At 32.8% G+C, this 16,610-nt stretch overlaps 1 protein-coding gene across 3 annotated transcripts in view; it reads right to left on the bottom strand.

The window, feature by feature from the left end:
• LOC126776791 (ecdysone oxidase-like) overlaps positions 1-16,610 on the bottom strand; it is a 119,164-nt gene that overhangs the window by 51,853 nt on the left and 50,701 nt on the right. Inside the window, exon 4 of one of the 3 annotated variants that reach the window (XR_007669981.1) lies at positions 1,099-1,119. The exons of the other annotated variants lie outside the window; for them this stretch is intronic. The gene's annotated coding sequence lies outside the window, so the exon portion shown is untranslated. Of the gene's footprint in view, positions 1-1,098; positions 1,120-16,610 lie in introns of those variants that run through there. 3 annotated transcript variants of the gene reach the window in all.

Raw genomic sequence — 16,610 nt, 5'->3', positions numbered from 1 at the left:
AACAGTACAGTACAGTAACAGCCTGTTAATGTCCCACTGCTGGGCTAAGGCCTCCTCTCCCTTTTGAGGAGAAGGTTGTGGAGCTTATTCCACCACGCTGCTCCAATGCGGGTTGGTAGAATACACATGTGGCAGAATTTCAATGAAATTAGGCACATGCAGGTTTCCTCACGATGTTTTCCTTCACCGTTAAGCACGAGATGAATTATAATCACAAATTAAGCACATGAAAATACAGTGGTGCTTACCCGGGTTTGAACCCACGATCATCGGATAAGATTCACGCGTTCTAACCACTGGGCCATCTCGGCTTATTATTTATATTATTATTATTATTACAACATATCATATATATTTAATTTCCATAAATTATACATTTATTCTAAAAACCAATATTATAGAATTGTAAACTCGAGCAAATGTGTAGTTTAAAATTATTCTTATTCGTTTAGAAACAATAACGTATTTTCTAAAGTAAACAAAAATAAATAACAAATGTATTTAATAACGAATAATTTAGAAAATATAAAAATTTAACTCTTCATAATTTTCAAAACATTTAAAATCGTTTTATATAGAAACGACAAGAATTGCTTAATCAAACAAACCGTTTCAACTTAAAAGTTAATACACATGCGATGTTAAATGAAACGAACCGAGGCGCGCCTTTATCAGCTCTCTCCTTGTAACTCAGGAAATGAGATTTTTGCCTACGCCAACGTTGAACAAGCTGTTAGCGAGCTTTAAAGAGGTATTATACATTGAACTCGTTACGAACATATATTTAAAATAAAAGTCTTTTAAATGTAATGTAATGCTCTTAAATATCTCACTTCAAGGTTAAGATATTCTCTCCTTTCGAGAAAGGTTTCGAGCGCATTCCACCTCTATAGAGGAACGCCTCTAATATAGGTTAGTGGATACACGTAAAAGATTTTGATCCGACATACACAGGTTTCTTCATGATTTTCACCGGTTTTTTATGTTATAGGTAGGTGGACGTTCAAAATGGGCCACCCGATGGTAAGTGGTCGTAGACTGGCGATGTAAGAAATATTAACCATTTCTTACATGACCAAATCACCAACCTTGGGAACTAAGATGTTATGTCCCTTGTGCCTGTAGTTACACTGGCTCACTCACCGTCTAACCGAAACGCAACAATGGAATTGTTGTTTAGCGGTAGAATATCTGATAAGTGGATGGTACCAACCCAGATGGCCTTGCACAAAGTCCATCGCAAAACACATGAAAATTTATTGAATGATGAATCAAGTGTTCTAGATTATCTCGATTCGACTCATTAATAGAAAACTGTTTATTTTAAGTATAAAAAAAATGAATATTTAAATCCATTTAATAATATTTTTTTTTATTCACCGGCCGTATTAACGATAGGATATAATTAATTTTAACCATAAGCTTGTATGAAATAACTTAGAATATGTTACGTATAGATTCTCCATTACAATTCGTTCGTTTCCATAACAAACGTACGGGGTAAACACAGAGCATTCACTTTATGGACGTCCAAAAAAGTTGCTTTTCGTAACAATCGACTTTCCAACTCTTGTAACATTGAGTAAATATGACTGTTAGAAAGATAAATATATACTTTCTACATTAAAATTATAGTTTGAAGGGTTAATACATGATTCAAGCTATGTTTCAATTGTCTATGACCAATTTACTACTTGGTGGTAAGGCTTTGTGCAAGGTCGTTCTATTAGTATTGTTGTGTTCCTCACTGTGTTCTGATCAATTACCATCAGGTAGACAATGTCCATACTTTATATATAAATTAAACAATAAATTGTTTGTCCTATTTAATCAAAATTGTTATGTTATTTTTTTTTGTAAAAAAACTCATGGTCATAAACAAATATCTAAGAAACAAACGTTTTAATCACAATATGTGCTCATCTACTCACTAACTGTTTAATAAAATTCAAATTTGAATTCGAGCAACATTTCCAAGTTTTTTTTTTTTTTATATGTCCGGGATGGCAAATGACTCTACTCCACCTGATGGTAAGTGAAACTTTTTTTATAAACTTTTTTTTTATATAGAATAGGTAGGCGGACGAGCAATTGGGCCACCCGATGGTATGTGGTCACCACCCCCCATAGACATTGGCATTCAAAGAAATGTTAGCCATCGCTTACATCGCTAATTCGCCACCAACCTTGGGAACTAAAATGTTATGTCCCTTGTGCCTGTAATTACACTGGCTCGCTCACCCTTCAAACCGGAACACAATAATACCAAGTACTGCTGTTTTGCGGTAGAATATCTGATGAGTGGGTGGTACATACGAGCTTGCACAAAGCTCTATCACTAATAGTTCTCTAGGATTAAATTAATCAATGAAGAAGAAAAACTCCTGCTCTTAAAAGTTAACTTCGTGTTAACATCTTAACGATGTTTGATGATTTCTACAATCAAGAAAGTCCACTTATTTCTTCCTACAAACAGGAATAAATGTAAGGCGAGTGACTAAGATGGAGTGCGTTTTAGTAACTCGAAGGCCTTAATCTTTTTGTAAGGGCATTCCGTGCTTGACTCAAGAGACAAGTGCCCAGTAATGGATATCTATTAGCCGCAGAACCAAGGAATAGGGCTGAGAATGTTTATATATTTTTTTCAGTATAAAAATAAGTATATTCACCATAATACTAGTATAATCTTATAAATTGTTTAACTAGAATTTAATAAACTTTTTTTTTACTCTGGTAATTGACATAATATTTTTAAAGCATCTTTAATTTAATAATAATTTTTTAATTGCTCTTCATTGCTAATATGGTATAACGACATACAGCAAAAATATATTAAAATAAAATTTAATAACAAACCATTTGAATAATTTCACTGAATTCATACATTAAAATAAAGTATGAACACATAATGAAGATAATTTTATAAACATAATATTGCTATTTTTTACATAAACAAATAACAACCCTGACATATTCTAACCCCCCATCCATTACAGTGATTTCCGACACTCGTCTGATGTAGCGACGCTCACTTACCGCGGGATCAAAGAATCTGTTTCGCTCTGAGTACTTGGAGTCAGGTAAATATTATCGTAATTTATTATGTCAACGTATTTAGAATGATAATGCAGTCATGGTATGGTCTTGAAGTTATTGTAGAAGACGCCTATTATATTTTATCATACGTTTTACGCTTCATTGATGAAAACAAAGGGTGCAGCAGTGGCCTCACTAATCACGAAACAGAAAATTTTTTTAAGTGTGTTAGACACGCTAGTTGATCGCAATATATTCGGCCGATATCACGTACGAATGAGTTGACACATATGAAATCAATCGGTTTCAAATTTTGAAGTGTTTAATAATGATGAGTTGGAACTGTGGAATACTATAGTACGGAACATTGTTTAAAATAAGAAAAACCTTAATTCGTTTTTACTATCATATTAAGGTTATTAAAATAAATATTTTAATCTGGATTTTTAAACCGCAATATGTGATGTGCTTTGTGTCTGTAACTAAACTGGCTCACGAACCTTCGAACCGTAACCGTAGGACTTGCACAAGGCCTACCGCACCCAGTAATTCACCACTTTACCATAATTTACTCATACCATTTATTTAAATTAGATGGAGGTGTTATAAGGTTATTACACAAAAAAAGAGTAAGTGTCTAACGACGCCCATAGATATTAACTACATAAAAAATATAAACCCATGCTAATACTCGATCTAAGATGATATGCCCATGGAATCTAAGATGATATGCCCATATGTAATGGCTGACGTAACTGGACCAGAGCTATACAAGTTATGTTAATTAAATCTACTTCATGAATTATGTTTTATAAAATATATTTCGTAAATTTCACCTGAAAATATATTAAGCGTCGCAAAGTTTACAAATCCGTATGCGAAGCTGGGGCTACAATCTGGTCGTCTGTAAATGATCACCAGCTGGTCCGTTTGCTATCAAAACTTTAAGACACAATAGGTCTACGATTTACGATCGACATTTGAAGAGAGTATCCAATGCGATTACTTAGTCTATTCTTGTTTTTATTTAATAAAATATTTATATATAATCTATCAATGCATTTGTAAATAAATTTAATTATATTATCTAATGGATATAACTTATAATTCGATTCTATAACAATTGACTGTAATTTTCTAAAAGCGTAATGCTTACAATCTGTAAACGCACTGATGACGCACTGCTGGGCTTATGCCTCCTCTTCCTTTTGATGAGAAAGTTTGGAGCATATTCCAACACGCTGCTCCAATGTGTTGTATGTAGTAAGTACATATGTGATAGAATTTCAGTGAAATTAGTCACATGCAGGTGATCGCGATATTTTTATTCAACGCCGAGCATAAGAAGAATTATAAAAACAAAATAACCGCATGAAAATTCAGTTGTACTTACCAAAGCTTTAACCTGCAATCATAGTTTAAAATTCAAGCGTTCTAACCACTGGGCCATCTCGGAAACAATGTTTAAAAAATGTAATATTACAATGATTTTATTATTTTAAACAGAGCCTATAAATATTCCTATAATTATATGTAAACCTACCACTGTTTCGGAATACTGTAGAAACAAACTCGAAATTCACCGTAAAAAACGATATGCGACATTGACCATAATAATTATAACCTTTTTAGAATACACACATCAAAATAGTATATCAACATTAGACGGCTGTCACTATTTCACGGGTGAGTAATGAAGTAAGCTCTTACAGAATCGCCCTACTGATATCAACCGAATTCTAAAAAAATATTCTTGTTCTCACAATTTAATGAAAATCGTATAATAAAATGATAATTACTAAGAATAACAAAGAAACATGATCAAATCGTCTTATCGGATCCACGGTCTTACAACAGCGGAATGCTTTTAGTAAATTACGCGATCTTTTTGCAAGAATATATATAGTTGGTAATCCTATGTTGTTCAACGCAATTACTTGTGACTGTAAGTAGGATTGCGGATACAGGAAATGTCTAAGTGATAAGACATAATACGTATCATCTTTGCCTTCAAACAGCGATTGTGTAATAGTAATTAGTTTGGACTTAATTTAGTATAGAAAATACAGTAAAGTTTATCCCACTGCTGGGCCAAGGACTCCCTCGAGCCTTCACCGCCAAGCACGAGATAAAATATAAACACAAACTAAGAACATGAAAATTAAATAGTGCTTGCCCGGAATAGAATCCGCATGTTAAGATTAAAGTATTCGAAAATGCGTAAAACAAATTAAGTCTTACAATCGACGTCGGTGATATAGCAGCCTCCGAAAATTAATATTCATTAGAAGTGATTAGAAAAAAAACGGATATCACTTTGTGAATTCGGCAAATTACTTACTAATAATTATTATAAAAAATACAAATAATTATCCATGAGTTAATGAGAAACGGATAACATATTTCGTTATGTTTTACTTTCCAAAATATTTGGTAGATATTGTTTGGTATGTATTTAGGAGATAGTAAAAAGAAACTATTTTCAAACATTACAAGTTGTTTTGCTGATCCAATATTGACACCATTATTGAAGTGGCTTTTTGTTTGCGATGAGTACAAAACTTGAGTAATGTATTTCAGCGAATTCTGAGTAATAAATTAAATAATTATACAAAGTCGCTGTCAGTTTGTCCATTGAGACAAAACAAACATTAGGAATAAGGAAGCTGATAAGAAATAGCAGATACCACTGGGGCATGGAGTATGAATGGAACAAACATATCGTTTATAAGCTTATATTGAATCGTTATTTAAAATTGAATTGCATTTTTATTAGAAAATAACAAAGAAACTAAACGAATTGCTCGAGTTCATGATGCCCTGGTATGGTAGCTATTGGCAATATTGTTCATTTATTTTAAGTGTTCTTCAGAAACTTATTTAGTTTATATATAATATTTATACCTTTTAAATTGTTTATATTTTTTTATTATTATAATTAATTTGTTAATTTATTAATTTCATTATTTGTATATTTGTTTGTAATGGATAAATAAACCACTAAAAGCTGTATCAGCGTGTAATATAGGCTGTATTTTATTTAAAAAAAAATAGAAATCCTTACGAAAATTGCTTTAATGCGAAATATTTTGATGGTAAGTCAATCTAACTATTAAAAATAGTGAAATAAATTAACAATTCCAATGCAAATACCAAAAATACTGAAATACAATGGCATTATACTTATAAAACTGATATAGTCCATATTTTTAGTCTTAATGCCGTAATATAGTAATGTAAACCGCATATGACCAAGTTTTGGCGCGGAATGTAATAATGTCAACATTCTGATTCCGGCCTGCTACTAGGAATTTGTTGACGAAAACACCCACTAAACATGAAATAAGATATAAGTTAAAAACCCGATCGTAGCGCCACCTACCAGAAGTTGTACCACTCAAACACACGTAAAAAAACATCAAAATCAGACCAGCCAAAATACCAATACCATTAAAATATTTTATATTGAATTAGTGGAAAGATTAGGTGTTTAGTAAAAAAATATATATATCTTTCCTTGGGGATCAAGCTTTCTTTATACTAAATTTCATCAAAATCGACTTAGTAGTTTAGCCGTGAAAGCGTAACAGACAGAAAGACTTACTTCCGCATTTATAATATTAATATAGTTTTTTTTTATTGTGAATTTACCATTTAATGTGTGAAACATGGATTGTATAAATTCCTAAACTGATACGCTGTTATACACCCACTGTCCTAGCCCTAACTATCGCAACTTTTTTTGTGTTTGTGTTTCTTGTATAAATAATATTTTTTTAGACTAAATCAAAACTTGCTAAGCACTTGCACGTAGAACTACACCCCTTGAGTATCACAGTATTTTACTGTTACAGCGGTATTTTCCGTTAGAAATAAAAAAAAATATATTGAAACTGATTTAAGATATAGATATATAATAACAATTGTTAAAACTTTTTGTTTAATAATAGGATATATAAATCATTCAATCTTATACATAAAGCCAAAACAAAGAACACATCAACTAAGCATCATTGAACATGCTCACTCACGTTTCCTCCAAAAAGGTCGTCCGATTGACCGGAAATAGTGGTGGTGTATTTACAACTTCCGACCCGGGGGATGGCGGGAAACCAATTAATAACTTTTATCGTTTCCGCTGTTGGCGTCTCGAACAATTAGCACGAACATAAAAATCTTCACGCCTGATTGGGAGGGTGACATGGAGTTAAGCCTTTTGGGATTTATTTTACCAAACCTGTTTATTGTCTATGGTATAAGTTAATATATAATATAATATATAAAGAAAGTAGTGTAACCATGTGTAATCTATAAAAATATTTTTGCAATTTCATCATACACACCAAGAAAATATATAAGACATTTCTTGATTCTTAGATGAACTAAAATAATACATTTTTGGATTACGAATATATGTAATTTGTAAATTTAAATTATAGAATTATTAACTTTTATATGAGCTAAAAAAGTTAATAATTATACAATTTATTAGATTAAAATTACTTATTTAGGAGCTGACTCCACCACGATACCAATGCGGGTGAATTCACGTGACAGAATTTCGGCACATTCAGGTTTCCACTCGATGTTTACCTTCACCGCCGAACACGACATGAATTATAATCACAAATTAAACACTAATTATGTGGTGCATGTGCTTAAACTTGGATTCATCAATTAAGATTCTCGTCTTTTAACCACTGGTCATAACCGCTCCAAGACACAATTTATGGTGATGAACCAATATAATTACTGACACAAAATCCTTTCATACTGCTTATGATCAGCTAAAACCTTACAATGAATAGTATACACTCCTTGCATCCCATTTTTTTTATCCGCTACCAACAAAAAACGTTTTAAATAAGTAATATTATTCAACCTAGGCCATGTTTGTTATCCAAGCACTTTTGTTAAGTAATACTGGCAGGCAGTTTTCCAGGCTACACAGTCACTTGAGCCAGTAATTGAATGATGCCAGCCCGCGGCGCGTGTCGTTTGCGGAAGCTCCACAAATCTACTTACATCCTCTTTGTATTGACTATCGCGAAACATTCAACTACGAAGTCAACAAACGATATTTAGTGACATGACAGACATTCGTTTATTTTATTATATTTATCTCCTATATATCTCATTTAAATTCTATTTATCATTTATATTTATTAAATATATCATTTTCGTCCAGAAGATCGGAATTGCGGTTCAAAGGAAAAATGCTGCTAGTTTTTTTGCCATCATTCCCACGGTCACGAGTTGTACAGTAACTATTTTTATTATTAAGGCTTTAATGTAAATAATTCGGTCGTCTATAAGGAATGGTAATAATATATATGATGAGGGAATGTTTATTTAATAAGCTATACATTAGTACTACTATATACCTTACTACTAATGTACATTACAAAAAAAATCCTGCTTGTACAATTTATATTTACAATATTTGGCATATTACTTATTCATTAACATTAGAAATTGGTGTTTGCATACGTTGGATTTATTGATTTCATTGTAAATAATTAATCTATTGAAATTATATAATAAACAGAGTAATAAAAGAATCTATATTCTAAACTAGGGATCGCTTCGCTTCTAACATACTAGTAAAACGCCGATATAAATATGCTTATAGGAGTCTACTCGAAGTTAATTCCGATTTTTACACAAAAAAAATATGTTAAAGTAGAAATAGCAAAATTAAAATAACTACTAATAATCATTATTAACACAGGCCATCTGATCCCAAACTAAGCAGAGTTTTTACTATGGAAACCATACAACTGATATACTACATATACTACTATTCTTGTGTAAAAACATACTTATATAGATAATTACACCCAGACTTAGGACAAACAGACACGTTCATGCACACAAATGTCTGTCTTGAGTGGGAATCGAATCCACAACCTTCGGCGAGAAAGGCAAGTATCTACCAACCACGACAAACAAGCCCGTCAACTTTTTTATCATACTATTTTTCAGTCTATTCAAACCTGAGACTTGGCTATCGTAAAAAGGCCCACGATATTGAAAGCTTCATCAAATCGATACTTTAGAAACATTCAATAAAACTACTCAGACGATTAAAATTAATTTTATTTATTTAAAATGCAACACAACTAAAAAATACAACTACATAAAAAAAATACTCAGTCACTGTCACACTATGGCGAAAAGCGTTTGCTAGAATGAGATAAAACATCCCCTTTTCATGTGGATAAATAGAGTCGTGCCTGCATACATACCTTTTTGGTTATACATATTAAATATAGTAATAGTATAAAGTAAATGTCTTACATGGATCCATGGATTGAGATAAAATACCTTATCCAATGTTCAGAGATGAATGTATATCGCTTATGCGCCTTGGGGCCTTCGTAATGACATCACAGTGCGATAGGCACTCCCGTTCGCATCCAGAGATTTTTATCGAAAATGTTATACTCTCACAGCGGCTTTTATAGGTATCGATAGCTGCTTACGATAAGCGCTTTAATGTTTAACAGGCAGATACCACGAAAAAATGTAGCTAAACCAGAGCTTAACAAAATTTAATATTAAAAATTATTATTTTTCACAAAAGCAAGCAACTCTAATTATTCTAGAACTTTCTTTTCTCACTTGCAAAGTGAGATTTCAGTTAGATTTCAGATTATATAATTTCTATCAAATTCAGGAATTATTATTTTTTATTTCGACTAAGGTGATATTGAAATGTAGAAATACTATTATTTTAATAATATTCTTCTAGAATAATATTATGAGTTATAAAACGGTAAAAAATATTCAATAGAATAATTAAATACTGTATTCTGCATAACATAATAAAACAAAGTTACAAAGTTACATAAACATAGTAATATGTATAATTAAAAATACATATGCTCTATAACCAAGATTGGAGTCATCCGCGTTCAGTGGGACCTTCTCACTGTTTATGAATTCCTGGTACAAGAGACACTCGCTTCATAACCAAGATTGGAGTATTTTTAGAGAAATATTTATATTTTTGATGAATGTTATTTGCACATAACATTCATCAAAAAAATTTTTTTTTTTTATAGAATAGGAAGGTGGACGAGCATATGGGCCACCTGATGGTAAGTGGTCACCAAACGCTCTTAGACATTGGCATTGTAAGAAATGTCAACCATCGCTTATAGCCAATGCGCCACCAACCTTGGGAACTAAGATTTTATGTCCCTTGTGCCTGTAATTACACTGGCTCACTCACCCTTCAAACCGGAACACAACAATATCAAGTATTGCTTTTTTGCGGTAGAATATCTGATGAGTGGGTGGTACCTACCCAGACGAGCTTGCACAAAGCCCTACCACCAGTAAATTACACCCCGTCTTAATACCTCCCTAGTGACAGGAGGGCTGGTTCATTTTTCGCCCAGAGAATTAAAATTGCGATTCAAAGAAGAAATGCTGCTAGCATTCTTGCCACTATTCCACGCGATCACGGTATATGTACAGTAACTATTTTTAATTAAACATTTAAGGCCGTAATGTTAATTTTTATGCATAAAAAGAAAAAGTATATTGTCACGAGGTACGAGTGTGTAAGGGATTCGTTCCACCAAGACCGCTACATTAATTAAACACGTCATAAAGATTATAAAATTTTAATTATAAAATTTACAACATAAAAATCAGGGGGTGGGCCGTTGACAGTATTTGGTCAATAAAGAGTACATTAATAAAGTAAAATATTATTAGTGAATTAGCTGTAGGTGAGTTAGCATCGGTTAAAATTAAGTCTATCACTTAATTTTATTATCATTTAATTGAATAGATAAGCAGGATAGTGCAAACCGTGAACGCAGTGTCACAATGAGTGAGCGATTTTTTTATTTTTTTTTAATAGAATAGGAAGGTGGACGAGCATATGGGCTACCTGATGGTAAGTGGTCACCAAACGCCCTTAGACATTGGCATTGTAATAAATGTCAACCATCGCTTATAGCCAATGCGCCACCAACCTTGGGAACTAAGATTTTATGTCCCTTGTGCCTGTAATTACACTGGCTCACTCACCCTTCAAACCGGAACAAAACAATATCAAGTATTGCTGTTTTGCGGTAGAATATCTGATGAGTGGGTGGTACCTACCCAGACGAGCTTGCACAAAGTCCTACCACCAGTAATAGATAAATAAAAGCAGTGCGAAGCAGCAAAAAGCACCAGCCGCAACAGCAGGCCACTGGACAAGCAGCCTCTCCTCCACAAAACAGCAGAGCAGCTCTCCTTCAACAGCTCCAAATCCGCAAAAATTCCTCGGTTTAGTCCACCGAACAATATTATATTATTCTGTAATGTAATATACAAAGTATATATAAAATTAAAAAAAAATAAACACTCCCTGTGAAAAAAACTACTTACTACCTATCTTGTATAAACAATAAGAAGGCCCTAAGAATACCCTAGTCACAGGTAAAAAGAAGAATATTAAAACCAAGTAATAAGTTAGACAATTGAGGTTATTAAAGTTAACTTTTAAAGTGTCAAAACATGGAAAATTATTGCTTTATTAGCAATAAAAAAAATTAGAGAGCAAGAACTATATTTAAATTAATAAAACAAGGCGAATCACATTAGGATTCGACCCATGTCACCTAGTACATTGAAAATAATGAATTTTGCATAATACGATAATTATAAAATAAATACGAAATTATGCATCAACTCACCTCGGGAGTGTTTATATATGTAGTAATAAGGCAATATATGACTTATATTTCACGTGGCACGGTTTTGATACAAACACTGGAATTAAACGAATCGATTAAATACTACTCAAATAACAAACAATAATATGCCTCGACTAAACGAATACAATGTGTTTTACTTACGGTTTGGTAACCGAAGCCTCTCAAATAAGTTTTACAAAGTAGATGACGTAGGTAATCCTCCTTCAGTATAATTTTGTATATAATCTGAAACGAATATAAAAACCAATATACGAAATGTACAAAGAATATATTCAATGCCAATAATTCACTATATTCAACGGATATACATACAAACAGGTAAAATAAATACAATATTTTAATAAAAATTAAAATATTGAAAAATAAAAATGTACAGGGCTACACTATATAGATGGCTATTGTAAACAATATAAAACGATTCATTTTACTTACCAATGCTAGAAGTAACTACGAGGCGTAAAAAACGCTTCGTCTCATTCGGATGTATATGATATTAACGGCTCTTTAGTCCTCATTCGTAACTCATAAACGATTGGTTACTGACGTACAATATGTATAGGTTAAATATATGAACGGAGTTTAGTATAACATTTTTATGCGATCTCGCAATGCGTTTAGTAAGACATCTAACGTGTTTTGAAATTATAAAAAAAACCGTATAATCACAATATTGTTTGAATAAACTTCTACCCTGAAATTCAAGTTATCATCATGTGAAAAATGTGTATGCTTGACACGTTTGGAAGCTTAACCACGAGTCTCCGACAAAAAGTTCTATGTTTCGACTTCAAAAACTTTTCTCTTATAGTGTAGTCCAAGCAACTGATCTATCGATGGTTGCGTATTCGAATTCTCGTTCGTTATTATGCATCATTCAAAGCTATCACAGTTTTAGTATCGATACTTCAAAATGCGATTATTCGTAAAATATATTTTATGGTTATAAATCATCAGTCATTTTGCTAAATTAATACAATGTTTTGTTGTGTTTTAGTTTGAAAATAACACCCCACAATAGATCGTATAGTTTTCATTAACATAAGGCAAAATATCAAACAATGCGATCATACCAATGGATGGCAGGGGCAACATATCTAGGCACGTTCAAAATCATCATGAAATCGAGTAGTAATTCTAAAAACCTCGACGTCAGACCGATAGTAACCGAAGAGTTGTGTGTGTTGAAACGAGCGAAACTTTTCTAATTAACTTGGCTAAAAGTTTTTTCGTTAACGACGTTCGGACCGAAGTGGCTTTTGTAGTTCGTTGTCTCAAAGCTCTCTCCGGCACGTTTGCGTCTTGTTTAGCTCATCTTGGTTACGTAACTTTTTCATATGTCGAAAAGTAATTATATGTTTTTAAAATGCAACAATAATTCAATTAAGATCAAAGATATAATTTATATTAGTAGTCTAATACTCTATTAAATCGTCATTTTAAAAGGTTATATTTAATGTAAAGCTCGGTTCGAATTGTAGATTCCCCAAGTAACGTTAAGAAAGTCGGTAATTATTCTCTTTCTTAGATTTGTATGCTAAATACTTGTTGATTTCCAAGCAGATTCTGCATAAATATAATTGTATCTGATTGACTCTGTAATTAAAAGGATGAGAAAGAGGACCTATTGAGTTTCTTGCCGGTTCTTCTTTATACAATCTACACTTCGAACCGGTGGTAGCTTTACACTTAATTCATTACTATAAAATGACGATTCAAAAGTGTCCTTATAAGCCAACTTTTCAAGCCATGTATTCTTTGACTTGGTTTGATTTGCTTATTAATATAAATGTAGATATTCTAAATGAGTACAATCAGAAAGAATACATTGTGTATTTATTTTGCAGATTTGGAAATATGGTTTAATTCTCTTTTTTAAATACTTTAATGGTCCCTATACATTAAAATTATAGACTTTATTATTGTAAATATTTTTTGTGTTGTATAAAATAATACTTTAACTATCTTAGTATTCCAAGTTCAAGACTACAAATAGTCTGAACAGGTAGATTTTGAAATATTTGTTTAATCTGTGGTAGGGCTTTGTGCAAGTTTGTCTGGGTATCACCCACGCAACACATTCTACCGCCAAACAGCAATACTGAGCTTAGAATTTTATTTATTATATTTAGTTACGTAGCTTTGGAACTTTTGAACTGTAGTTTTAAATATTCGAAAAATATTGTCTAATTATAAAACTTCTTCAAACTCTTACATAAAACTTAGTTTTATCTTTATATGAAACCAACCGTTTAATTAAAAAGGATGTAAATTTTATTTAAGACATTTACACATTTTTAAAATACGTTATGAAATTATTTTAAAGTTATTTAAAAAAAACTTAAACAAGATCGCAAGCGCACAACAGCGCAAGATCGGCCAACGTGGAAATCCTTGGGGGGGCCTTTGTCCAGCAGTGGACGTCTTTCGGCTGATATGATGATGATGATGATGATGAAAAAACTGTAAGGTAGATTTAGATCTTATGTCGTTAAATCTATATTTGTCGTCAAAATATCTTCAATTTTTTTAATACCTTATAAAAACTTCATTTTACTTTCAGGCAGAAGCGATCAACTGAATTTTAAACACAAGTGTTGATGTTCGCATGTCTTTGACATGTTGACACGTTATGGACTCAACATTATAATTCAATCGTTACTTCTATTGAATGATTAACTGAATGAAACTGGAAAAAAATACTGTGGAAGTAAAAAGATTCCACGTCCACGTTGACATCTGTGATCAGTTGGACTTTTTTAGTATTTAAAAGTATCTTGAGATTTTAGTAGTATTAGTACCATTGTACCACATAGCCTCATATTCTTCAGTTTATAAAAATAGAAGCCGTACACGATTTACATTTTTGCGAAAAAAACTCTTTATGTGTGTTTCTTAGTCTCAGTTTTTAGTAATATAAAATTTTAATATCATTTTAGTACGCATAAAAGTATCGGCATTTTGTTATGTTATTTACTTTCTAGGTTTCTATTACTTATGTAAATATTAGCAAGAAGATTACAGATTATATTATGCTACATCTTAAAACAAACTATGTATTTATGCAATTATGTATTTATAAAACTAAGATAAGGCGCAGAAAATGATCGTCACGGTAGCATGCGCAAGCGATCCCGTGGCGCTCCCTATTAAGACGGAAAGGGTACTGCTGGTTTTTTAGTGGGTATTCCGATGTTCGGGGTGCACTCGGCGCCTTGGGGGTCCCACATACCTCCCTACTGTCCCCGTCGGGGAAACGCGTAATACGTTTTTCCAGCGTTAAAAAAAGGTGCAGAAAATGGTCATAAAAAGAAACATTATTTAGTAATACTTTCCTTGTTTTTTTGTACAATTGTCGATAACATTAAGTCATATAAATATATTTTTTCTTAATAATGGGAATCTAAACACTACACACATATATAACAATCAGGTGCCTCCTGAATGTAATACATTGTGTGTAAAAATTAAGCCAGAAAAACATTTGATGTAAATGATATTAAGTACCAACCTAAGTTTGGACTCCACTACCACTTACCATCAGGTGCAGTGGATTCATTTGCTTTCCCGGTATATAAAAAAAATATTTTATTATTTATGTACGAATAATTTCTTAAAATATTTTTTTTTAATATAGATAGCCAACTGGGCCACCTGACGGTTAGTCCACATCCACCGCCCATTGACATTGTAAGAAATATTAACTATATCTTATACCGCCAATGCGCCACTAACCTTATGAACTAATATATTACATCCTTGTGCCTGTAGTTACACTGGCTTACTCACCCTTCAAACTGGAACACAACTACAATAAATATTGCTGCTTGGCGGTATAAAATATGATGAATGGGTAATGATACTTATACGGGCTTGCACAAAGTTCACCACCACAAATTGTTGCTTATTAGCTTTATACAAAATATAATTGGTTTAATAAATTAATATGAACATTTATCTATTCCATCAGAGCGAGACATATTTAAATGTTATGATATTAAAAATATAAAATTAATGCGTATAAAATTTTATTTGCATACTTCCTAGATTTTTCATAAGATCTTTTTTTAATAAAATCTTAAGTATTATTTGAATAAACTGCCACAGGAATGATGATGGTAATAGATCATAAAGTGAGATAGTTCGTTTAGAGTACCACGTGACATGGCTTGAAAGTTGAATTTTCCACTCAAAGTAAGGCCCAGTAGTATAGGCCACGTGAATCTTAACCTTTTATCGTGGGTTCAGAGCCGGGCAAGCGCCACTGAATTTTCATGTGCATGATTTGTGATTATAATTCATCTCGTATTTTACGGTGAAGGCAAACATCGTGAGGAAATGAAATGTCCTACTGGTGGTAGGGCTTTGTGCAAGCTCGTCTGGGTAGGTACCACCCACTCATCAGATATTCTACCGCAAAACAGCAATACTTGATATTGTTGTGTTCCGGTTTGAAGGGTGAGTGAGCCAGTGTAATTACAGGCACAAGGGACATAAAATCTTAGTTCCCAAGGTTGGTGGCGCATTGGCTATAAGCGATGGTTGACATTTCTTACAATGCCAATGTCTAAGGGGCGTTTGGTGACCACTTACCATCAGGTGGCCCATATGCTCGTCCACCTTCCTATTCTATTAAAAAAAAAAAAAAAAAAGGAAACCTGTATGTGTTTGATTTCACTGAAATTCTGCCACATGTGTATTCCACCAACCCGCATTGGAGCAGCGTGCTGGAATAAGCTCCAAACCTTCTCCTCAAAAAGGGACAGGAGGCCTTAGCCCAAATCGCTCCCTCCTGCCACGAGTGCGGCGCGCCATCGGACACGGCGCGTCACACCCTGATTGAGTGTGCCGCTTGGG

This window comes from Nymphalis io, chromosome 21 (assembly GCF_905147045.1).
Source record: "Nymphalis io chromosome 21, ilAglIoxx1.1, whole genome shotgun sequence".
NCBI classification, from domain to species: Eukaryota; Metazoa; Arthropoda; class Insecta; order Lepidoptera; family Nymphalidae; genus Nymphalis; species Nymphalis io.
The sequence above is the reverse complement of the archived record's forward strand: the minus strand, read 5'-3'. Positions and strand labels throughout refer to the sequence as shown.